The sequence below is a fragment of the Somniosus microcephalus genome, chromosome 2 (assembly GCF_052327205.1).
Source record: "Somniosus microcephalus isolate GS21.2 chromosome 2, FLI_Smic_1.0, whole genome shotgun sequence".
Lineage (NCBI taxonomy): Eukaryota > Metazoa > Chordata > Chondrichthyes > Squaliformes > Somniosidae > Somniosus > Somniosus microcephalus.
This window is the reverse complement of record NC_140988.1, coordinates 212,843,898-212,867,973: the sequence shown is the minus strand read 5'-3', so window position 1 is coordinate 212,867,973 and position 24,076 is coordinate 212,843,898. Positions and strand designations below refer to the sequence as shown.

The 24,076-nt window shown below is 45.8% G+C and overlaps 1 long non-coding RNA gene across 2 annotated transcripts; it reads right to left on the bottom strand.

Annotated features, from left to right (window-relative positions):
* Positions 1–536: 536 nt before the first annotated feature.
* On the bottom strand, positions 537–22,204 carry LOC147123215 (uncharacterized). Of its 2 annotated transcripts, none has more exons than XR_015080448.1 (2): positions 22,127–22,204; positions 537–1,242 (listed from the first exon to the last, which is right to left on the bottom strand). It is a non-coding gene; the product is annotated as an uncharacterized LOC147123215 (long non-coding RNA). The 2 variants fall into 2 exon arrangements; XR_015080449.1 differs by lacking the exon at positions 22,127–22,204 and adding an exon at positions 21,992–22,115.
* Between the last annotated feature and the right edge of the window lie 1,872 nt (positions 22,205–24,076).

Genomic DNA, 24,076 nt, shown 5'->3' with positions numbered 1-24,076 from the left:
TTTCTAGGCCTCACTCTTACTCACTCACTCTCACTCTAGGCCTCACTCTCCTTAATGTTTATACTACACTGCAATGTAATTTCTAACTTTCTTATTTGAAAGCTGTTGACCTCGATTACTTTTATCATTATAGACAGTCCAACATACATGGTGCACAAAGTGAGTTGACTTAAAGGATCCTCGAAGAACAGCACATTCATTAAGCAGTTGCAGAAAATAGCAGATGCTCTGAAAATAGTGGAAGTCAGTGTATCTGTGCAAACGGTATAACAATGTATGACCGTTGATAAGCCACTTGAATACTTACTCAATCTGTGTGGTTACCTCTGAACAAGAGGATATTGATAGTATCTTTACTGTTCATGATGCAGGTGTACAAGTCAGGCGAGAAAGGAAAAGATGTGTGTGTAGAGTCTACAAGCTGAACATGACTGGGACAGTGGTGAAGAGAGATCTGTTCTGGCTTTCACAGCTATTTCCATATTCCGCGCAGTGAAATAAATTTAACTATCGACATAGCAACAGTGAGTCTGTGATGTAATTACATGATTAAATGTTTAATTTTTATAAATGGAAATTACATTCATAATTTTAGAATGTTCTTATTACGTGCTTATTATTAACATTAATTGAACATTTGGAACAATATCAACAGTTGCAGTTAAAATATATACAGTAAGTTATATACAAAGTACAATGAATAATTAGACAAATATAGGGGTACATTTTGAACTTTAGCGCTCCTAGTGCACAGCTTCACACGCTGGGAGTGCATGTTGGGAATTTGGGTATGTGCCCCCCCCACATTTTTTGCCTATGATGGAAAGAAAATCACATCTGAATTTCCAATATGCTCTCTGCTGGGAGATCTAAAGAGGACAAGTACCCAATGCATCTTTCAACACATGTGACACACATAGATGCACACCTACAAACATAGTGGATAGATGCATATGCTTAATGATTAAGAAACATACATGATGGAGAGAGAAACAGAGTTAACGTTTCCAGTCGGTGGCTCTCTGCACAGATGCTGGCTGACCTGCTGAGTATTTCCAGCATTTTCTGTTTTTAATCCTGATGGAAGTGTCAAGTGAAGTGAGCTCAGCTCCCTTGGTCACCCTCTTTCTGGGTTGAATAGCCAGCTGATGTCCACTGGCCAAATAGATGGAGAAAGGCCATTAAGGCAGGTATGGGGAGGCTACCAGCGCCCATGGAACTATCCCAACATGAGTCCCACCTCTAAGGAAAAAGGGATCAAGGAAAAGAAATCAGAGGGGGAAATAAAAATTTGACAAAAAATACAGGAGAAACATTTAAAAGCATTGATTTTTTTTCTGTTCATAGAGTTTGTAAGGCAGGACGTAGTCAAAACATAAACACAACCTTTACTGAAAAAGTGGCAGAGATGGGTTAAATTGATTGTTAAGCAAAATGTGTTTCTTGCGGTTTCTCGAACCTGCTCAGCAGAAGCGCTAGCACCGTAGTAATTGGTACAATCGGAGCACACGTCAGAAGCGACTTATTAACCAACATCCTGCCCAGAACAGCGCAGCAAGATTGAAACCTGTACTAAAAGTGGGTGGAGAAGTGGTGAGGACTATACCACTTCACAACAGGTGAAAACATTGTAGCAGAGGAACAAAAGGTTTAACATAATTAAAAGATTGCGACTGTCTCAACATCCAAGATAAACACTGAAGTTAAATAACAAGCCCAACCCAGTGGGAGCGTACACGCGCTTTCAGAAACACAATTGAAACCAAACTCTAATTTAACTGACAGGGCACGAATGTTTACTCCCTGAGAAGTGGCCAGGACTCTTTAAACAGCAGTATGACATGTAATGGTAATGGAAACCTTGCGCTGATGTCTGATACATTTTAGTGCAAAAATAATTGGCTAAAATAAAAACCGACACGGCAAGAGAGCCCCAGGTGAGCAGAGGAAACGCTTCAAGGACACCCTCAAAGCCTCCTTGAAAAAGTGCAACATCCCCACCGACACCTGAGAATCCCTGGCCCAAGACCGCACAGAGTGGAGGAGAAGCGTCCAGGAAGGCACCGAACACCTCGAGTCCCTTCGCTGGGAGCAAGCGCAAGCAGCGCAAGGAGCGCACGTCAACCCAAGCACCCCACCCATCCGCCCCTTCAACCACCGTCTGCCCCACCTGTGACAGAGACTGTAGGTCCCGCATTGGACTCATCAGTCACCTGAGAACTCATTTTTAATGTGGAAGCAAGTCATCCTCGGTTCCGAGGGACTGCCTAAGAAGAAGAAAAGAAAATAAAAACAGAAATTGCTGGGAATACATAACATCAGCATGTGAAAAGAGAAAAGAAACGTTAATATTTTGGGTGTAAACCTCTTATCAGAACCGAAGAACCTAATGCAGTGAAGAATGCACTAACTTCATCGTAAAGGCATTGTACTCCATCAGGTTCGGATAGGCCTGCAGTGTATTTCCATCATTATCTGTTTGCATTTCAGATTCCCAGTCTGTGCATTTTTCTAAATCTCCACAAATTAAATTCCCTATTCGATAATTAGGTACAAAGAGTAAAATTTTATGATTTAGCACACAGAGCTTTGCACAATAGGGGTTCTTGTTGGGACTTCAGGCGCAGCCTAAGTCAGCACACCTGATATAAGGCCCGCATAATTAGTAACCTGAACATTGTGAAAATTGTGAATTGGGCACATCAAATCCGTAGTGTTCATTCTCCTCATGCAAAGCTCAGCGCCAGGAGAGCTAACTCCATATATTTCATCCAATATATTTAACAAATGACAGATAGCTTTATTATGTTTTACGGTCACTTTATTTTTTTTAACTTTTAGACTGATAACAGACTGCGAAATATTAAAATATGCAATAATTGATACAGCATATAACATAATCAAAGTGATTCCGCGATTCACTGCTTCCTGCTGGGAACGCTGGATTGTGGAATCAGCCTTTTTTGAAAACTTATCAGAAAGCCAAAATCATTTTTGAGTAAATTTTGTTGGCAGGCTTAAGAATAGCATTATTGATTATTATATAGATGTAGGCATGTATGGCGTGTTATTTAGCAAATATTAATGAGGAAAATAACATTTGAAAAGTCTAAGATCACTCGGACTTGGAAGTCACCCCAACATTTCAGTTCTGGTTGAGATATTGAAGTAGTCTGTAAGTGTTATATCACTTGAATATTGAGGATAACATCATAACCCCCTGTAACTAGGCTATCTCTGTGATGTCACTCTGGTTATCCCCAGCATGTTTATGAGTGGCTTCCTCATAAGTGACCTTTACTGAGTCATTTCTTTATACACAAGTGTATAGTTTACAGAATTTGTGGGTGTTATGTACCGTGCTAAAAGAAACAGCACTTTGACTTCAGGCTGAATTTCAATAATTCCTGTATTTTATCCTGTTCCACATTTGTAAAATTGTAAAAAGAAAACTTGCATTTATATAGCTCCTTATCATGCCCTCAGGATTTCCCAAAGCACTTTACAGCCAATGGACTACTTTTGAATTCACTGCTAGCATAGAATCATAGAATGGTTACAGCACAGGAGGCCGCCATTTGGCCCATCAAGCCCATGCCAGCTCTCTGCAAGACCACTTCAGCTAGTCCCACCTTTAGGTACTTATCCAATTCCCTTTTGAAGGCCATGATTGAATCTCCACCACCCTCTCAGGTAGTGCATTCCAGATCCTAACCGCTCACTGCATAAAAAAGTTTTTCCTCATGTTGTCTTTGGTTCCTCTTAAATCTGTGTCCTCTGGTTTTCAACCCTTCCGCTAATGGAAACAGTTTCTCTCTTATCTACTCTGTCTAGACCCCTTAAGATTTTGAACACCTCTGTCAAATCTCCTCTCAACCTTCTCTGCTCTAAGGAGAACAACCCCAGCTTCTCCAGTCTATCCACATAACTGAAGTCCCTCATCCCTGGAACCATTCTTGTTAATCTTTTCTGCACCCTCTCTAAGGCCTTCACATCCTTCCTAAGGTGCGGTGCCCAGAATTGGACACAATACTCCAGTTGCGGTCGGACCAATGTTTATAAAGGTTCATCATAACTTCCTTGCTTTTGTACTCAATGCCCTCTACTTATTAAGCCTAGGATCCCGTATGCTTCTTTAACCGCTTTCTCAACCTGCCCTGCCACCTTCAATGATTTGTGCACATATATCCCCAGGTCTCTCTGTTCATGCACCCCCTTTAGAATTGTACCCTTTAGTTTATATTGCCTCTCCTCGTTCTTCCTCACAAAATGTATCACTTCTGTGTTGAATTTCATCTGCCACGTGTCCGCCCATTCCACTAGCCTGTCTGTCCTCTTGAGGTTTATCACTATCCTCCTCACTGTTCACTATACTTCCAAGTTTTATGTCATCTGCAAATTTTGAAATTGTGCCTTGTACACCCAAGCTCAAGTCATTAATATATATCAAGAAAAGCAGTGGATCTAGTACCGACCCCTGGGGAACACCACTGTGTACCTTCCTCCAGTCTGAAAAACAACCATTCACCACTACTCTCAGTTTCCTGTCACTTATCCAATTTCGTATCTATGCTGCTGCTGTCCCTTTTAATCCATGGGCTTCAACTTTGTTGGCAAGCCTATTATGTGGCACTTTATCAAATGCCTTTTGGAAATCCATGTACACCTCATCAACCGCATTACCCTCATCAACTCGCTCTGTTACCTCATCAAAAAACTCAATCAGGTTAGTTAAATACGATTTGCCTTTAACAAATCCTTGCTGGCTTTCCTTAATTAATCCACACTTGTCCAGGTGACTGTTAATTCTGTCCTGGATTATCATTTCTAAAAGCTTCCCCACTACTGAGGTTAAACTGACTGGCCTGCAGTTGCTGGATTTATTGTTACACCCTTTTTCGAACAAGGGTGTAATATTTGTAATTCTCCAGTCCTCTGGCACCACCCCTCCCGTATCTAAGGAGGATTGGAAGATTATGGCCAGTACCTCCGCAATTTCCACCTTTACTTCCTTCAGCATCCTAGGATGCATCCCATCCGGTCCTGGTGACTTATCTACTTGAAGAACAGCCAGCCTTTCTAGTACCTCCTCTTTATCAATTTTTATTCCATCCAGTATCTCAACTACCTCCTCTTTCACTATGTCTTTGGCAGCATTTTCTTCCTTGGTAAAGACAGAATCGGCCCCTTGGGCCGGTTTCAGTGAAAAAATGGCAGCCGCCTCGCTTCCGCCCTCTTCTGGCACGGAATGCGATGGCCACCATTTTGGGCATGTCAGCAGCGCTGCCGTTGCCTGTGCTCACTGCAAATATATAATTAGTCAGATCATGAAGTCAATCAGTGTGCAACGCTGAATTGACACACAACCTGGTATTTTGGATGTTGCCGCTCCTTTTAACACCCTCTCCAAAGCACGCACAGCTGAACGAGCGTTCAGCTATATGACAGACTCCCCACCAGTGCTTCTTAAAGGCACACACACACCTTTGAGGTAAGTTTAGACTTTAGCTTTTGTACTGCTTTCTTTATATTTTATTTGAATAGTGGCATGGTGTAAGACATTTAAAAAGTTGTTAAAGTGTGCAGGGAGTACAATGAGTGCTGCTGGACATTTGCAAGGCTTTGGCTCTGAAAAGAAGGCTTCTGAGAAGACCACTTGCTCCCAGTCCTGGGGGCTCTAGTTGCAGTCCCCCTTGGGCTGCAGCATGACATGGAGATGGAGCAGAGGCAGCAAAGGGGACAAGCAACTCACAGAGGGAGGAGGAGGAGGAAGAGGAGGAGGAGGAGGAGGAGGAGGAGGAGGAGGAGGAGGAGGAGGAAGAAGAAGGAGAAGAGAACGAAGCAGAAGAGGAAGGAGCAGAAGAAGAGGAAGTGGAGGGGAGGAGGCAACCCAGACAGCCCCTTTCTGGCTGGGATATCGTGGATTGAACCATCCACCTCTTCTTCTTCTTCTTAGGCAATCCCTCGGAACCGAGGATGACTTGCTTCCACATTAAAAATGAGTTCTCAGGTGACTGATGAGTCCAATGCGGGACCTACAGTCTCTGTCACAGGTGGGGCAGATGGTGGTTGAAGGGGCGGGTGGGTGGGGTGCTTGGGTTAACGTGCGCTCCTTGCGCTGCCTGTGCTTGGCTTCCGCTTGCTCCCGGCGAAGAGACTCGAGGTGTTCGGCGCATTCCCGGGTGCTTCTCCTTCACTTTGTGCGGTCTTGGGCCAGGGATTCCCAGGTGTCGGTGGGGATGTTACACTTTTTCAAGGAGGCTTTGAGGGTGTCCTTGAAGTGTTTCCTCTGCCCACCTGGGACTCTCTTGCCATGTCGGTGCTCCGAGTAGAGCGCTTGTTTTGGGAGTCTCGTATCGGGCATACGGACAATGTGACCTGTCCATCGGAGCTGATCGAGCGTGGTCAAAGCTTCGATGCTGGGGATGTTGGCCTGAGCGAGAACACTGACGTTGGTGCGCCTATCCTGCCAATGGATTTGCAGGGTCTTGCGGAGGTAGCTTTGGTGGTACCTCTCCAGTGCTTTGAGCTGCCTGCTGTATATGGTCCATGTCTCTGAGGCATACAGCAGGGCGGGTATCACTGCTGCTCTGTAGACCATGAGCTTAGTGCTGGGTTTGAGGTCCTGGTCTTCAAACACTCTCTTCCTCAGGCGACCAAAGGCTGCACTGGCACACTGAAGGCAGTGTTGGACTTCGTCATCGACCTCTGCCCTTGTTGCCAGTAGGCTCCTGAGGAATGGAAAGTGGTCCATGTTGTCCAAGGCCTTGTCGTGGATTTTGATAATCGGGGGGCAGTACTGTGTGGCGGAGGCAGGGTGGTAGAGGACCTTTGTCTTACGGATGTTTAGTGTAAGGCCCATGCTCTCGTACGCTTCAGTGAAGGGGTTGACGATGGTTTGGAGTTCGACCTCCAAGTGAGCACAGACGCAAGCGTCGTCTGCATACTGTAATTCGACGACAAAGGGTGGGACAACCTTGGATCTGGACTGGAGGCGGCAAAGGGGACAAGCAACTCGCAGAGGGAGGAGGAGGAAGAAGAAGAAGAAGAAAAAGGAGAAGAGAAAGAAGCAGAAGAGGAAGGAGCAGAGGAGAAGGAAGCAGAAGAGGAAGAAGCAGAAGAGGAGGAAGTGGAGGGGAGGAGGCAACCCAGACAGCCCCTTTCTGGCTGGGATATCGTGGATTGAATCATCCACCTGCAGTACCAGGGAACACAACCTCAATTCTCCTTTCAACATTTGACCCACATCTTATCATCCCTCTGTTACTGACCATCGCAGCATTCTCTTGGCCACGATGCTGAAATAAAAGCTACCACAAAGCAAACTTTCCAATCCAACTTTATCCATATATTTATCCAATATTACATCAAAAAATCAACTAATCACCCTTGCGCATTCCCTTAGTGAGTGTCTTGTGTGTGCCTTTGCCTATCCTAGTCCTATTGCATAGTGCTACCCCAGTGGCTGCAGCATGGCTGCTGACTTTCAGTGAGAGAGGCTGCAGATGGACTTGCAGGATGACCTTGAGCAGCTGGTGGCTGGGAGTGTCAAATCAAGTGATGGTGTTTCTTCTTCTTCTTCACTCTCCTCTCCCTCTTCTTGGCCAACCACTGGCTAGGCAAGCTGAATTTCTTGCATGTCTGAAATGAGGAAGGCACAACAGTAGGGTTGTGGTGAGGAGAGGGCAGGAAAGCAAGACATGCATGCTTACACCATGTGCAGCTTGTAAATCAGAAGATATTGTGGGATGAGGGTGAAGTGAGATGTGAGAAGGAGCATAACGTATGAGGACACGGGCATCATGTATTCTTTCAGCCCTGCTGCTGGCCAAGGGCTCAGTCATGGCCCTGCTATGAATGGCCAGCACCATCTCCTCCAAGGGGGTGAGGTGAAGCTAGGAATGTGAGGTGTGCCTCATGTTTGGTACAGATTGTTGGTAGGTGGGGGGGTTGTGCTTTGAGCAGTGTGTGAGGCTACAGGTGCAGTTGGTAGGAGATGGCTTTTGAAGATGCATTCACTGACCTTGACCACTTATCTGAGATCATGAGATTTCTTTGGGCACTGGAGCTAGGTTGTGGGGGCGACACAGCTGGCAGTGATCGACTCGGCGATCTGGTCCCACATCTTCCTTTCTGGAGGGCCTACTGGCCCCCTGTGGGTAGAGGACCTACTGGCCCTCTGTGGGTAGAGGACCTCTCTACCAGTGTTCACCCCTGCACAAAGGCCTCGTGTGCTGCATCAGGGACCCTGGATGCCCATTCCCTGAACATTTGATCCCTTTGGGTTAGTGCTGAAGCAGTTTTTAAAAAATTTCAGCACCAGAAGGCAGCTCACCTTTAAGAGGTGCAAACTGCCTTTAAGAGGTGCAGGCTAGCTTTATGTAACGCTAGCCTCGCTCGAACATTGAGAACTTTGGCCCCCTGCTGAGTGCACAACCTGTCAGCAGCGCGTTCAGCACTGGGCTGTGCGCTACAATCAGTATAATTAGCAGGCAGCACAAATTGATGTGTGTGGTGTATGTAACCTGTTCCACCTTAAGAGAACATAAGCCTGTTCCACCTTAAGAGATGTACTACTTTCTCTGGCTGCTGTATACGTAATACCGGTGGTGACCACACCAGTATATAAGCACTGTGTAGTAATATTGTATTCAGTATAGTCCCGACCTCCAACCAGTAAAGACCTGTTCAATTTACTCTTGTAGTCTGTGTAGTAATTATCACTATAACACACAGACTTAACAGTGGCGACGAGTCCGATTCTTACCCTGCGGCAGTTATTTCCACGGCGGCTTCGTCCACAGACAGGATGTCGAAGAGAGGTTTCCACCCTCATCACCCTACTGGAAGACACGTCGAGCGGCAGGCATCGAGAAACCGGAGTGCAGAAGACATCCTGACCTCGAAGCCTCCATCAGCGACTGTCAGCTTTCTTCTTTCTACCTCGGTGGTGGGTAAGCCGGGCAGCGACGCAACAGAAAGTCAACCGCGTTGGCTGTACAGACGGGGCTGGGAAGACGGAGGAATAAGGGCGGTGAGATCGATCGCGACCGGAGATAAGGGCCGGGCCGCTTTCGAGCGAGAGGCGCAGTGCGGGGACATCGATCGCGACCGGAGATAAGGGCCGCATTCGGGCTAAAAGGCGCAGCGTCTGGGGAAACTGAAGGCGCGAGAGCCGCGGTGAAGCGGAGACAGCGTCGGGGGACGGTTGAAGACCGCCAAGCGCGGGAAAACCGCCATTTTGTGGGCGGAGGACGACGACAAGAGCGGGAAGCCGCCATCTTGGATAACATAAAAATACAATAAATTGCAACGATGCCTAAACATGGGAACATTAATACCTTTGATAGTGACATCGAAGATTGGGCCATGTATGTAGGACGCATACAAAATTATTGTAAGGCAAATAAAATTCCTGATGCAGATAAAGCACTAACATTATTCAATTTAATGGGTGCGAAGACATACGGGCAATTGAAACACCTGTTATCACCAGATGAACCGGCGGATAAGACGTTCGATGAGATTGTTACTGTCCTGAAAAATCATCTAAACCCCACGCCGCTGATGCTAGCGGAACGATTTAAATTTTATGACAGAAGGCAGCTGCAGAATGAAAGCAATGCTGAATATTTGATGGAATTACGTAAGCTAGCAAAATATTGTCAGTTTGGAACGGGACTGACAGAGGCACTACGAGATAAATTTGTGTGTGGTTTATTTAAACAGGATACACAAAAGCGACTGCTCGAGGAGAATGAGCTGACGCTTGAGAAGGCGGTCACTATGGCAGCAGCACACGAAGCCGCAGCGAGAGGCACGGCAGTAATGCAGCTACGGTCACCGGAACTCGGTACAAACAAACTGGGTTTGAGTTCTGTCAAATGTTATCGTTGTGGAAAGACAACGCACGATCAGAACCAGTGTTGGTTTAAAAACCAAGAATGCAGAACGTGTGGCAGGCTTGGCCACATAGCTAAAGTATGCCGGTCAGGAAAGAAGACCAGCAACAAAAAGTCACCGCAAGGAAAATACGCAAAGGTACACAAGGTGACAAAGAACAGTTTGACCGAACAGAAGTCAGATTCAGACGCTAGCAGTAATGAACTGGATAGCTTAAGAGTACACAACGTTGGTAAGGATGCAGATCTCCAGACAATTTGGGTCACTCTTCAGATAGCAGGAGTCCAAGTAAAAATGGAATTGGACACTGGATCGGCATTGACGGTCATGAATAAGAAAGATTACAGAAGGTTATTCCAACATATTCCCCTACAGGATACGGAGATTATATTGAAAACATACACGGGGCAAAGAGTGTACCCCATCGGAAAAATAGAGGTAGAAGTGGTCCACAAGGGCGAAGAAAGCCAAGTAATGGACTTATACGTGCTACCTGAAGGAGGTCCACCACTACTAGGACGGGAGTGGATTAGGAAAATGAATATGGACTGGCACTCCTTGAAGGCACTAACGGTAGATTCCGGGGAAACAGATGTCAAACCTAAACGATTGTCCAGAATATTGGATGATGCTAAAGAGGTGTTCCAGCAGGGACTGGGAACACTGAGAGGAATTACGGCAAACATCAAGATTGATGAACATGCACAACCAAAATTTTTAAAGCCAGACCGGTACCCTATGCAATACGACCTACTGTTGAAGCGGAACTGGAAGCACTAGAACGTTCAGGTGTACTGTCTAAGGTAGATTGGAGTGAGTGGGCTACGCCCATTGTTCCCGTTATGAAACGTCCTGCGAGCAACAAGCCAGGAGATCCAGGGAAGGTTCGCATCTGTGGAGATTTCAAAATCACCGTTAATCCGGTGCTTCACACGGTGCAGTATCCGCTTCCACGGATTGAGGATATTTTTGCTTCATTGTCTGGCGGGAAACACTTCACCAAGATAGACCTGGCGCAGGCATACTTGCAGATGGAGGTTGAGGAAGAGTCACGCCAATACCTCACGATCAACACGCATCGAGGGTTGTACCGGTACAATAGGCTGGTTTTTGGAGTGGCATCGGCTCCAGCAATTTGGCAGAGGGCCATGGAGCAGGTATTACAGGGAATTCCAGGCACACAATGTTACCTGGACGATATTCTGATCACAGGTGATGGTGATGAACAACATCTCGCAAACTTGGAACTGGTGCTCAACAGACTGAAAGAGTATGGACTTAGAGTAAATCGGCAGAAATGTGAGTTCTTCCAGAAGCGGATCTCGTACTGTGGCCATGTCATTGACCGGGAGGGGCTTCATAAGTCTCCTGACAAGATTGAGGCAGTTGTAAAGGCTCCCGCTCCGGAGAATGTCTCTCAGTTGAGGTCGTTTCTAGGATTAATTTACTATTACCATAAATTTCTGCCAAATCTATCCACGGTACTGCACCCGTTAAACGCTCTTTTACAGAAAGGGATACCATGGGAATGGGGCGAAAACTGTAAGAAGGCATTTCGCAAAAGCAAAGAATTGATCACCTCAGAGGAAGTGTTGGCTCACTTCAACCCGACACTGCCTATTCGGTTGGCTTGTGATGCTTCTCCATATGGTATTGGGGCAGTACTCTCACACAAGTTGCCAAATGGCACGGAAAGGCCAGTCGCGTTTGCATCCAGATCATTGACCTCCGCTGAGCGCAACTATGCGCAGATCGATAGGGAGGTTCTTAGCCTTGTATGGGGAGTGAAGAAGTTTAATCATTACCTGCAGGGCCAAAAATTCACACTTCTGACAGACCATCAACCGTTGGTATCCGTTTTTAACCCTAAGAAGGGTGTTTCGGTGATGACAGCGCAGCGTCTCCAGAGATGGTCTCTTTTCCTAGGGGCATATCAATATCAAATAGAATTCAAAGGTACGAAACAGCATGGCAATGCTGATGGGCTGTCGCGCCTGCCACTACCTGAAGAAGAAGACACGACGAAAGTTGACCCTGTTGAGTTATTTCATTCGACCATCATCGAGTGTTTACCAGTCACCAATGCAAGTATTGAAAGAGAAACCAGGAACGACCCGACACTGTCCAGAGTCTACGAAGTGACAGTGAAAGGATGGCCAACACGGGGTGATCCTCTGTTACCGGCATTTTCGGCAAGGCAAGACCAGCTGTCCGTCTGCCATGGTACCTTGATGTACGGGACAAGAGTGATTATTCCTCCCAAGTTAAGGGAAAGAGTTTTAAACGAACTGCATGAAGGTCATCTGGGGGGAGTTAAAATGAAAAGTCTTGCTAGGGCTTATGTATGGTGGCCGGGTATTGACCAACAGATTGAGGAGTTAACGAAAAGCTGCGCTGGGTGCCAAAAAGTGCAAAATGCACCTCCGATAGCACCGCTACACCCATGGGAATGGCCTTCAGCCCCATGGCAACGCGTACACATTGACTTTGCTGGTCCATTCATGGACTCCATGTTCCTAATTGCGGTGGACGCACATTCCAAATGGCCAGAAGTCATCAAGATGAATACCACTACTTCAGAAAAGACAATTGCGGTGTTAAGAACAATATTCGCAAGGAACGGATTGCCAGAACAGATCTGTTCGGACAACGGACCACAGTTTGTATCGGAAGAATTCCGACAATTCTTAAAGAAGAATGGAGTAAAACATTATACCTCTGCCCCATATCATCCGGCGACAAACGGGTTGGCTGAAAGATTTGTCCAGACATTCAAAAAGGCAATTAAGGCCATGAACGATGATCAGATTCCGCTGCAACACAAGGTCGACAAGTTCCTGATGTCATATCGAAACGCCGATCATGCAGTGACTAACCAAAGTCCTGCCATGATGTTTTATAACAGGAGGTTGCGGTCCAAGTTGGACTTGTTAAAACCAAATGTGTGGAGGGAAGTGGAAAACAAACAGTTTCGGCATATTAACAACAAGACCACTCGAACTTTCGACGTAGGACAACCAGTGTTGGCAAGGGGCTATGGAAACGAAAAATGGCAGTCCGGAACAATTCGGGCCAGACAAGGACCTCTGATGTACACAGTAGATATTGGTCATAATGTGATAAGGCGTCATGCGGATCAACTGGTAGAGTCGAGAGCAAGGGTCGAACCCATGGTTGTGACAGAGACAACTGTGGAAGACGTTAATGAACCTGAAGCATCTACCTCGGCAGGGAATGTACTTGATGATGATGACACCCAATACATTGCAAACCAAATAGAGGAGGCACCTCAACAACAAGAATCAGAGACTACTGAGAGGCGTTAGCCAAGCCGCATCAGAAAGCCTCCTGAGAGACTGAACCTTTGAACTGTTATACCTGAAGTTATATATGTATATATGTTATTATGTTATGTTAAATGGGGATATGACTGTTAAGCTAAAAAGGGAGGATTGTGGTGTATGTAACCTGTTCCACCTTAAGAGAACTTAAGCCTGTTCCACCTTAAGAGATGTACTACTTTCTCTGGCTGCTGTATACGTAATACCGGTGGTGACCACACCGGTATATAAGCACTGTGTAGTAATATTGTATTCAGTATAGTCCTGACCTCCAACCAGTAAAGACCTGTTCAATTTACTCCTGTAGTCTGTGTAGTAATTATCACTATAACACACAGACTTAACAATGTGCTGCCTGAAGTCCTTTCAACAGGCGTGGGCATATCATGTATTGCGCTGCCCATGCCCATTTTTCTGCGTTATCGAATTTCACCCCCTTAGAATCTTACAGCACAGAAGGAGGCCATTTGGCTCATCGTGCCTGTGCCGCCTCTTTGAAGGAGCTATCCAATTAGTTCCACTGCTCGCTCTTTCCCCATAGACCTGCAAATTTTTCCTTTTGAAGTATATATCAAATTCCATTTTGAAAGTTACTATTGAATCTGCTTCCACCACCATTTCAGGTAGTGCGTTCCAGATCATAGCAACTCACTGTGTATCATGGTCTTCCTCAGGGAAGCGTGCTTGCACTGCTGCTGTACAACATCTACACGAATGACCAACCTATAGACGGTGTTACATGCCGTTTTATATATGCTGATGACTTATGTGTCACTGCCCAAAGCACTGATTTTAACACCGTGGAGAAAACGCTTTCTGAGGCCTTGGAGGGACTAAAATCCTACTATGAAGGAAACCATCTTCGCGCAAACCCATCAAAGACGCAAGTTTGTGCATTCCACCTCAGAAACCGTGAAGCCAAACGCCAGCTGAAAGTAACCTGGTGTGGAGCAACACTGACGCATTGCGAGCACCCTATCTACTTAGGAGTCACCCTTGACCGATGCCTCACCTTCAAGAACCACATCGAGAAGACAAAGGCAAAAGTGAGCGTACGAAACAACATCCTGAATAAGCTCACTAACACAAGATGGGGAACAAGCCCGAAAACATTGCGAACCAATGCACTTGCTCTTTGCTATCCCACTGCCGAATACGCCTGCCCTGCATGCGAAAGGTCTACTCATGCCAAGAAGATGGATGCCGTTCTGAATGCAAGCTGCCGATTTATCACAGGTTGCTTAAAACCAACAAACACCAACAACCTATATATCCTGGCGGGTATCGCTCCCCCTGATATAAGAAGAACGGTAGCCAGCAAGAAAGAGCGACTCCATCAAACATCATGTAGTGGCGCTCCGTAGTTTTCAATATGCAGGCACTGAGATTTAGCTTTGAGGCTTTTAGCAGCGAGTAGACACGTGTCGAAATAAAACGTTTCAAAACGTAACTTTGTCTTTTAACTGTTTACTGTAATACATTTCAAACAGGATTTCAAAGTAAAACATGTTTAAACACAGTCAAAAACTGTTTTGCTCCACAGCCATCAAAGCCTCTACCTTCCCTAGCCTCGTGGTGCTTGAACTGTAAAAATGGCTGGATATATCATGTGACAAGCTTAAGGACTATACCATTGGAGCAAGAATAAAGGGGGTCTCTCAGACTATACTATTGGAACAAGAAAAGAGGGGGTTTCTCAATACAATAAGTCAGTCAGGTAAATTAACTATATTCTAGAATATGCATCAATAATAAACAAATGTACATACATACTGTACCATAACATTTAACCAATATTTTAAGGTATTTTCTTTCTTCTTTACACTTTCTTAAACTTTCATGACTCTTACACATTAGATGAGAGACACCCTCTGCATTGTCATACACCTACACCCAGCCGCCTAAAGTCAAGAAAGAGCTTCATGAACAGTGTTGTTCCATTACAATCAACCTCATCTGAAGCCCACATCGCCCTGTGGAAAGATCGGCTCGCCAGTCTTGAACAACCCCCAGCGATGGAAATTTGACTTGATGAAAGCCTTCCCCCAGGAGCTAATTGCAACTGGGCAACCTGGAAGTGCCTTAACAGACTTAGGACCGGTGTAGGTTGCTCAAAGGTGTCACTAAGCAAATAGGGATATTCAACCAGCCCGACAACTTGTGAATGTGGAACTGAGGCACAAACTATGCAACATCTCCTGCAATGCCCATCGTTAGAGGAACCCTGCACTGTTGCAGATCTTGCCGAATTCAACAACAAGGCGCAAAAATGTGTCCAGTTTGTAGTGTATGTACCTTTAAGAGATAACTACTTTTACAGCTCCTGTACACTGTAGTACCGGCAGTGACCACACCTGTATATAAGCCTTGAGCATGCCTCTGTACTGTTAGTCTTTAGACTACCCTCCTCCAGTAAACACCTGTTGATTGTTAAGTTACAGCCTCCGTCTAGTTATTGGAAAAACATCATACTTTAAGAATCACGGATTCAACAGTGGCGACGAGGTCGGTTCGAATCTACCTGCAACTCTGCATTTCCTTTCAAGGGTTCGCTCCGGGAGGACGGTGGAAGAAAGTCGAGGCCAGAAGCACGGGCGTCGACCACGAGCAACCGCCCAGTCATCCGGCAGAGAGTGAACATCGCAGGGGAGGCTGTTGAGAGCTGGGCTTGGTTCTCCAGCCATGACGATCCAGCAACAGACTGGCAACAGGTACAGCGCAGACCTTTCCCGGACAGCGGCGGCTGGAGCCGACCAATGGCACAGAAAAGGCCAAGCAGCGTCAACGGGGTAAGAGAGAGGGTGAAGCACACAGGGCGCAGCCAGGGGTTGAAAACCGAGCGGCGTCGAGGGAAAACAAAAAAAAGAGAGAGAGGGTAAAGCAGCAGCCGGGTTCAGGACCGAGCAGCGGCAACGAGAGAGGCGCACAGGAGAACACGCAGAGCACAGCCAGGACTCAAGGGCTGAACAGCATCCGCGGGGGCAAGAAAGGAAGCGCGGGAGACGCCATTGAGCCGCGGAGAAGAAGGGAGAGCGCGGGAGACGCCATTTTAGAAGCCACAGCGGAGAAGAAGGGCGAGCGCGGGAAGAAAGGAAAGCGCGGGAGACGCCATTTTGTGCCAGCGGAGAAGAAGGGAGAGCGCGGGAGACGCCATTTTAGACAGTTTAATCACACCCAGGGATGCCGAAGAGTGGCAGTATCACTGCGTTCGACAATGAAGTCAAAGATTGGGCGACATATGTGGAACGCATTGAGGTGCACTGCAAGGCGAATGAAGTGCCAGATGCTAGGAAAGCACTGGTTTTGTTGAATTCCATGGGTGCAAAAACTTATGGCTTACTGCGAAACCTAATAACCCCAGAGAAGCCAGTGGATAAGAATTTCGAAAGCATAGTGGAAATCCTACAGGACCACTTAAACCCCACACCGCTGCTGATAGCAGAAAGATTTAAGTTCAACAAAAGGAACCAGCATAAAGATGAAAGTAATGCTGAGTACTTAACGGAACTGCGCAAGCTATCGAAACACTGCCAGTTTGGATTGGGACTAGCACATACGTTAAGGGACAAGTTTGTGTGTGGGCTTCAAAGTGAAGGAACCCAGAAACGGCTTCTATCAGAAAAGGATTTTACGCTGGACAAGGCTTTCAGCATGGCAGTATCACACGAAGCAGCTGCACGGGGCGCTGCAGAGATACAACGGAGACCGCAAGAATATGGCACCAATGAAATGTCATATGGAGCAGGGAAGTGTTATCGCTGCGGCAGAACAACACACGACCAGAAGGATTGTTGGTTCAAGGACCAAGTGTGCAGACAGTGTGGAAAAGCAGGACACATAGCAAGAGTCTGCAGGTCAGGGAAGAAAACCAGCAGCAAGAAATCTCCACAGGAGAAGTACAAAAAGGTACATAAGGTGATGGACAGTAGTTCAGACGAACAGAAAAGTGATACAGACTCCGGAAGCAAGGAGCTGGGTTGTCTGAAACTACATAAGGTAATCAAAATGGAGGATCACCAGACTATCTGGGTCACGCTCAAGATAGACGGAGTCCAAGTGAAAATGGAATTGGACACAGGATCAGCCCTAACAGTCATAAACCAAAGGGACTACAAGCGGCTATTTTCACATATACCCTTGAAAGCTACAGAGATTGTCTTAAAGACGTACATGGGGCAAAAAGTCTACCCCAAAGGAAAAATAAGGGTGAACGTGATATACAAAGGCCAGGAAATACCCAAAATGGACCTATATGTATTGCCAGATGGAGGACCACCACTACTAGGACGTGAATGGATCCGGAAGATACAATTAGATTGGCATTCCATACAGGCACTGAAGGTTGAGGCCAAAAAGGATGACGACGTCACACCTGGACGACTGTCAAAAATGCTAACTGACGCACAGGAAGTGTTCCAGGAGGGACTCGGAACACTAAAAGGCATAACAGCGACGATTAAAATAGAGGAAAATGCAAGCCCAAAGTTTTTTAAGGCCAGACCGGTGCCTTATGCGATCCGACCAGCCGTCGAAGCAGAGCTGGAAGGGTTGGAACGTTCAGGAGTACTGTCCAAAGTAGACTGGAGCGAGTGGGCTACACCCATCGTTCCTGTAATGAAGAGGTCGTTGAGTAATACGCCTGGGGAACCAAAGAAGGTCCGCATCTGTGGGGATTTTAAGGTGACAGTGAACCCAGTCCTTCACACGGTACAATATCCACTTCCACGGATTGAGGATATTTTCGCCTCGCTATCTGGAGGTAAACGCTTCACCAAAATTGATCTGGCCCAGGCGTACCTGCAAATGGAGGTAGAAGAAGCCTCGAAACAATACCTCACGATCAACACTCATAAAGGTCTCTACCAATACAACCGGCTGGTGTTCGGGGTAGCATCAGCTCTGACTATTTGGCAAAGGGCAATGGATCAAGTCCTGCAAGGGATTCCAGGGACCCAGTGTTATTTGGACGACATCCTGGTCACAGGCGAAAATGACAGTGATCACCTCGCCAACCTGGAGAAAAGGTGCTCACTAGATTAAAGGAATATGGGCTACGAGCTAATCGCCACAAGTGTGAGTTTTTCCAGAAGCATATCTCATATTGTTGCCACGTTATTGATGAAGAGGGGTTACATAAGTCCCCTGAAAAGTTTGAGGCAGTAGTCAAGGCTCCAGCACCGGAAAATGTGTCACAACTGAGGTCGTTCCTCGGGCTGGTGAACTACTACCATAAGTTCTTACCAAATTTGTCTACAGTATTACACCCACTGAACACCCTACTGCAAACGGGGGTACCATGGAAGTGGAATGACGAATGTAAACGAGCTTTCCAGAAGTGCAAAGAATTGATCACATCAAAAGAGGTGTTGGCCCATTTCAACCCAGCACTACCAATTCGGTTGGCATGTGATGCATCACCCTATGGTATTGGAGCAGTGCTGTCGCACAAATTCCCAGACGGATTGGAGAGGCCAGTAGCCTTTGCGTCTCGGTCACTAACCTCAGCCGAGCGCAACTACGCCCAGATCGACAGGGAGGCCCTCAGCCTAGTATGGGAAGTAAAAAAATTCAACCACTATCTGCATGGGCAGAGGTTCACCTTGCTGACTGACCAGCAACCACTTGTCTCCATCTTTAATCCAAAGAAGGGCGTTCCGGTGATGACTGCACAACGGCTACAAAGATGGTCCCTTTTTCTAGGGGCAAACCAATATGAAAGAGTATAAGGGCACGAAACAGCATGGAAACGCTGATGGGCTATCACGCCTGCCACTGCCTGCTGCGGAGGAAGCACCAGCAGTGGACCCTATCGAAATATTTTATTCGTCGATAATTGAACGATTGCCAGTAACTAACGCGGATATAGAGAAGGAGACCCGCAATGCTCCGACACTGTCTCGGGTATATGATTTGACGGTGAAGGGATGGCCAACACATGGCGACTCACTGTTGCCAGCATTCTCATCCAGAAGAGAACAGCTGTCAGTATGCCAGGGGACAGTGATGTGTGGATCCCGAGTGGTAATTCCACCCAAGTTAAGGGAGAGAGTGCTCAATGAGCTTCACGAAGGCCATCTGGGAGGGGTGAAAATGAAAAGCCTTGCTAGGGCTTGTGTGTGGTGGCCGGGGATCGATCAACAAATCGAGGACCTAACAAAGAGCTGCTCAGGATGCCAGAAGGTCCAAAATGCACCAGCACATGCCCCTCTACACCCATGGGAGTGGCCCTCCTCTCCATGGCAACGGGTGCATATTGATTTTGCTGGTCCATTCATGGACTCAATGTTCTTAATAGCAGTGGATGCACACTCGAAATGGCCTGAGGTGATCAAAATGTTCTCAACCACTACAGAGAAAACGATTGCAGTCCTATGGACCATATTTACCAGGAACGGCTTGCCAGAGCAGATTTGCTCTGATAACGGACCACAGTTTGTGTCCGAAGAGTTTCGGAAATTTATGAGAAGGAATGGGGTAAGGCATTACACATCCGCCCCGTATCATCCAGCCACAAATGGATTGGCTGAGAGGTTCGTACAAACCTTTAAAAAGGCGATAAGGGCCATGTGCGATGATGAAATTCCACTACAGCATAAGGTGGACAATTTCCTGTTAGCCTACAGAAATGCAACACATGCAGTTACCAACCAGACCCCGGCCATGATGTTCTTTAACCGAAGGTTGAGATCTCGTCTGGATTTGCTCAGACCAAATGTGCGAAGAAATGTTGAGGATAAGCAATTCCAGCACATCAATGAGAAGCCGACAAGGAGCTTCAATGTAGGACAACCGGTCTTGGCCTGCGACTACCGAATAGAGAAATGGCAACCCGGAACGATATGCACACGGCAGGGGCCATTAATGTACACAGTGGATGTCGGGGAGAACATTGTGAGACGCCACGTCGACCAGATCCTAGCGTCACAGGAACGAGTCAACCCCATGTCTCGCATACCTGGGGATGAACCCGACATACCGGTAGCATCTACCTCAGAAACAGTAGCAGCGGAAACTGATGAACTAACCGACGAAAGGGGGCCAGAATCGCCTCCGCACCAAGAACAAGAACCTCAGGAAAGGCGCCATCCAGAAAGGATCAGGAAGCCGCCCCAAAGACTGAATCTATAAATGGACTATTTCAGTTTATTGTGCATGTTAAAGTGTTAACTGTTATTTGAATGTTATGGGTACTGTTAATCTAAAAGGGGAGGAATTGTAGTGTATGTACCTTTAAGAGAGAACTACTTTTACAGCTCCTGTATACTGTAGTACCGGCAGTGACCACACCTGTATATAAGCCTTGAGCATGCCTCTGTACTGTTAGTCTTTAGACTACCCTCCTCCAGTAAACACCTGTTGATTGTTAATTTACAGCCTCCGTCTAGTTATTGGAAAAACATCATACTTTAAGAATCACGGATTCAACACAGTTCTGGCTGGGCTATGTATAGACTGTCTGTGGACACGATAAAAAGACTGTGTAAAAAAGATTCTCATCGCCCTTCTGGTTCTTTTGCCAATTATATTAAATCTGTGTCCTCTGCTTATTGACCCACCTGCCATTGGAAGCAGATTCTACTTAGTTATTTTATCAAAACCCCTCAAAATTTTGAACACCTCTATTAAATCTCCCCTTACCCTGCTCCGCTCTAAAGACAACAATACCAGTTTATCTCATCTCTCCACATAACTGAAGTCCCTCATCCCTGGAATCATTCTGGTAAATCTCCTCTGCACCTTCTCTATTTCCTTGACATCTCTCCTAAAGTGTGGTGCCCAGAATTGGACACAATACTCTAGTTGAGGCCGAAGCAGTGATTTATAAAGGTTTAGCATAACGAGGTCCTACAAACAGCAAATGGTGGTAATGTTTGGGGGATGAATTTAAAGCCTCACTCAAAATATGGCACCTCAGTACAGCAATTAAATATTAGGTTAGATTATGGGGGTTGAATTTGTCACCTACCATGTGTTCAAATCTGTAATGTGATTTGAATCCACAAACTTTAGACTCAGGCAAGGGTGCTACCAACAAAGCCAAGCTAATACTTGCAGCATCATTTTATCCATAAAAAATGCATGCATGCAGGGATCGATCTGCTTTTGATGATTTCCATGTATATCTAGGTAAAGTGTACAAGTATGTCTGGGCTGACTAATTTTTAATACATAAACTAGATTTTAAATGTCACAGAAAGGGCACAGTGACCTTAAAGGGAGAAACTTCTTGTAAATTCAACATGCATTGGAGACTGATTAAAATATAAACAATTATTGGTTTGTATGGCATTTGCAACCAAGTAGGAATCATTAGCTGTAAGTCCATGAGTTGTAAGTACTTCCAGATTAATGCACGTGTTTATATGTTTTCACTGTCAAATGCTTCATTACAAAGTAAATGCACTTTTCATCTGTTACACTTTCATCTTATCCCAAATATTAAAAAAGGATAGATATTCTTTACTTTCCATTTTCTCTGCACTTGTTGAAACTTTTCCCCACCCCATTAATAAACAACCAAACTGGCAAAAATACAAGTATTTGTTCCAAAGAAACAATCCTGAATTGATGTGTTGTCTCAACTCACCTACTCCCTGTTTACTGTGTTTTACCTAAACTCCAAACAAACCTCTGAACTTATTTGTTATTATAAAAACTTTAGCAGCAGCTGATTGGCTGGCCCAAGTTCCTTATTGGGAGATGCTGCCATTCCATTCACTGATGTTCTTCTTCCTGTCAGTTCCTACCTGATATTATGTTTCATTCTGGGACTGAAATCTGTGCTGCAAGTGAAACTCCTGGTCTTACAATGGCCCGTAACTTCCGATCGGGGGCTTCCTGTGTGCGGATGCCTCCTATCGGGAAAAAATCTACGCCCTTACCTGAGGGCTCCCGAGGTGCGGCCATTTCCGCTCCTGGGCCTCTCCACAGTCGCAATGCGCAGGGCTCACGTATCCCAGGGGCGCAGGCGGTTCGCAAGCGTCCCTCGGATCACGTGGGCCAGGCCAGCCAATGGGAGAAGGGAATCTCCGTTCATACTTTTGACAGATAGACCTGTCAAAAGTATGAATAGAGATCACCCCAAAAACACATCAAAACATTAAATACATTTTTACAAAACCATCACTTTTTAAAATGAGTTAAAATTACATTAAATTAAATATTTTAAACAAAAATGTAATTTTTTGAAAAAATAATTAAAGTTTTCTATGGGGCTAAAAATAAACTTACCTTTTTTAAAAGTATTTTTAAATTATAAATGAGAGAATTTTTTTTTTACTTTTTTAAACTCGTATGCTGGTATGCTTTTACCAGGCGTATGATTTTTAAGTGTTTTCAGCGGGCGGAAGTTCTCCAGAAAGCGGAACTCTCCACCAGCAGAGGCCCTTCTCCAGGGCAGGCGTCCGATCTGTCAAGAGCATTCTTGACAGATCGGAAATGCCAGTTTTCAGCGCATGCGCTTCGCATACCTGAAACCGGCATTTCCGATGTCCCTAAGGGTGTGTACACAGCGCATATGCACCCGTAGGCATCGGAAAATACAGGCCAATAAATCAGGAATTCCTGCCTGCAGCCACAAAGTCCGATCCTGGAACAAAGCAGGGAAGTCAGGTAGGAGCTGTAGTCAGGACTGGCAGAGAGAACATCAAGGAGGGAGAGAGTCTCTATGAATTGGGGGAAGGAGGTTAGAGGAATTAGAGTGTCTCTGTGAATTGTTGGGCGGTCTTGGAGAATGAATGGCCCAGAAATTCGGAAGCACCCATTTCTGAGCGTATGGTGGGTGCACAGGATATATACCCTGCACCAGGATGTTGAGGTCTAAGGCTCCTCAGGTATTGGGCTTCGGGCCTCATTATAATGGAACCAGTGTGGCGCAACAGCTTGCCGTCAAAGAGTAGTGAAAAATCGCACCGCTACTAGTGTCACAGCGGCTCTCAGGTAAGTGGGTCCGGGGTGGCGATGAGGCAACACGGGACTGGTGGTCCAGGATCATTTTTTTAAACAATAAATGTAATATAAAAGAAAACCATTGTGAAATAAGCCTGATAAGGGCCCTAGATAAATGAAAGATAAATAGAAAAGTCCTCATATAAATGCTGAGCACCTCAAAAATAGCACCAAATGCCATTAAAAATAGTGGCTTCTTTCTGTTTAAATGGTCTCCTATTAACTTTACTAAAAAAAAGTTCCTCCCATAACATTGCACACAGGAAGTCAAGATTAAGTGAAATCTTCAGGTGAAGCAATGTTAAAAAATGGTGATAATTGGGCCAGTGCATGCAGATGTAATTCAGCCCCCATTTTAAAGTCATGCATTCTGTACTTACTTTTATATCCCCATTATAAATTTCTATGTCTACATTTATAATGAAAATCTAAAAGTAAGTACAGAATGTATGACTGGTACAAACTCTCGCCCAAGTCATTTACAACTGCACTTTCAAACTCCCAGCTACCCAGCCTTTGGCCTTCCATTCACCACACTACTTCTGCAGTTGTTGATTTGCTCAACCACACCCTCACCTTCACCTCTGATGCTTTTGGGCCCAGCAAAACCTTTACTCTCTCCCATCCTGATTGTTCCCCCTGGTATGGCCCCCATCTTCGCTCCCTCAAGTCCAAGGGCACAGACTTGAGTGTATCTGACACACAACTGGTTTAGCCATCCATCACTAGATCTGGCTGGACCACACCAAGTACTATCGGGCCTAACTCTCATGTGCCAAAACCACGCACTACTCCAGGAGTATTGTGGAGAGCAAAGATAAATATATAAGAAATAGCAGTAGACCATACGGCCCCTCGAGCCTGCTCCATTCAATAAGATCATG